Source organism: Bidens hawaiensis, unplaced genomic scaffold (genome assembly GCF_021521415.1).
Source record: "Bidens hawaiensis isolate Kalapana, Puna unplaced genomic scaffold, B.hawaiensis_p1.1 tig00048111_1, whole genome shotgun sequence".
Classification (NCBI taxonomy): domain Eukaryota; kingdom Viridiplantae; phylum Streptophyta; class Magnoliopsida; order Asterales; family Asteraceae; genus Bidens; species Bidens hawaiensis.
Genome location: NW_027498602.1, coordinates 18,111 through 20,716, shown reverse-complemented (window position 1 = coordinate 20,716; position 2,606 = coordinate 18,111).

The window sequence follows — 2,606 nt, the reverse complement described above, 5'->3', positions numbered from 1 at the left end:
TAACATCATACCTCATCAGTAATCACTTTTCTCTGTTCTTCTGTGTTCTTATAACAATCACCACTGTAGAAGCTCAATGAACAAGGGGTTATCCATTAAACTTGTAGACGATAATTCCTTCAGGTAATTGTGCTTTGTTCATCTTCAAATTTGCCGCTTTAACCGTTAAACATTTAAACGCTCTGACTTTGCCGGCAAATATCAGTGAAAATTTCACTGTCACCAAACTTTTTCTGGAATGTGATCAACATGTATAGGATGTCCAGAAAAATCTTCATCACTGACCCGACAATTAACCGAAAATTTCCCGGAAATTTTGTCGAAAAAAAATTTTATTTTCGCCAAACTTTTTCAGAAGACTTCCCGACTGATAAAAATGGCTTGGGCAAATTTTCGTGTAAGCAGGCGTTCCAGACTTTTTTTTTTTTTTTTTTTTTTTTTTTTTTTTTTTTTTTTTTTTTTTTTTTTTTTTTGGTCTGGAACATGTTCGATCGAATGAGAACTGGTTCGGTCGAATGAACCACAGATTCGATCGGATGAAGCACATATTCGATCGGATGAAGAACTGGTTCGATCAGCTATTTGAATTTGACACTTTGAGCGGGAAAACCAGTTCGATCGAATACAAACTGATTCGATCGAATGAAGACATCTGGTTCGATCGAATGAACAGGCTGTCTGGGCGGGAAAACTTGCGTTTGAATTTGACACTTTTGAGCTGGAAGACTGATTCGATCGAATCAGTCAATCGAATAGGCCTATTCGATCGAATGGGGAACTCGTTCGATCGAATGTACTGATTCGACTCCTTCAACGCCAGCCCAGAAAACGCGAAGAACACGAAGAACACACCAACAGTTTAACGTCCAGAACGCAGAAAATCAAGAGCTCGGCTTGCTAGATCGGTTGTTAGACCTTTCTAGCGGTAACCGTGGCTCTGATACCAATTGTTGGCTCAGCCGGGACCGAGACGATCCGAGCGCGTTCGGGACGGAAGGTGAACGGTTACATGCTTGTTTAAACAGAGAAATCACGATCTATGGCAGGGGGAGGTCGAGCATGGCCTCCCCCCTCATCCGGACAGCACCTGGGCCCCGGGCACGAAAAACCTCAAAACCCTTTCCTGTTCACGACTGAAAGCTGGTATTTATACCCGCTGCCATTCGGTCAGGACTCATTCGATCGAATGAGTCCTATTCGATCGAATGGCAGACTCATTCGATCGAATGAGTCCTATTCGATCGAATGGCAGACTCATTCGATCGAATCAGAAACTGGTTCGATCGAATGAGTATCCATTTGAAAATGCTCTTTCAAATGGATCACTTTCAGCGTGAACCACTACCTAGGTGTACAGCATACAACATAAACATTCTAAACTATTCGCCAAGCGACGGCCACAAAATGTGCACCAACACCCTGCCATAGATCGTGATTTCAGTGTTTAACAAGCATGTAATCTTTCGTTTTTATCAATGAAATCGTTTGTTTCGTGTTTGTTTCTATCCGTCTTTGGTTTTCAAACCTTCCGTCTCGAACCGGCTCAGATCGTCTCGGTCCCGACTGAACCAACAACTATCACTACCAATTATATTGAACTCGAAAAGGTTACAAATGGTCGAATGATAGCTGATCGTGAATACACGTGTTTGCTATGAACTCTCAGTGCTAAAAGTGTTGTGTGTTAATCAGCTATCACTCAATGTATATATACAAGAAAGTATAACGGCTAGTAACTACTTATGCTACAATCTCGGCCACGTTCGTTTACTTCTTCAACTTGACCGTTAAAGAGCTTGGACGAGAGGGGAAGACCCGGTAAAATACCTCGCCTCAAGAATAGGAATTTCCAGTAAGCACGTGTTTTATCTTCAAAAAATAGATTAAAATATAACTGAAATTGACTATTGAGGATCCTCAAACCACTAAGGATCCTTAGTCCTACTAAAATTTGCCAATGATTCTTGATTTTCGAGGATCAAAAATCCTGCTCCCAACAACAGCTATTAAATTTGGGGACAATTGTTAGGGCCCGGATTTTCGGTAACCTCAGCCAGCAGCAGTATGTTCAGGATAACTTCAAGATATGGCATCTTTCGAGGTAACAGGTATCCTAAATATATTGTATAATTTAACAACACATTCGCTACTTTCCTTTTTTACCAGGACAAAGGACTTATCAAGATTGCCTGAAGAATCGGACTTGCTGTTAATAGAACGTGGCCGAAAAGGAAAACGTGCATAAATGAGGGAATTAACGGCTAATTGGATCCGGTCTCTTGTTTCCTATATTATAGGCAATGTTTTTAGTCTTTTCTTGTTATAAATAGAGCGATAACTCATATCATAACACACACTAGACACACGAGACTACTAGTACTCGCATTCTCTGTAATCACGATTGAGTTTAGCTCCACACTTGTAACCGATTTTCATTATTAATAAACTGGTGGAGATAGTTTTCACCGCCCGGGGTTTTGTTCTTGTTATCCTCAGAATAATGAGTTTTTTCCTTGCAACAAATCTCTGTGTTCAAGCCATTTTTACAAGCACATAGTCCCATTTTACTAATTTGGTTGTAAAATCACGTTTGTCAATTTTTGACC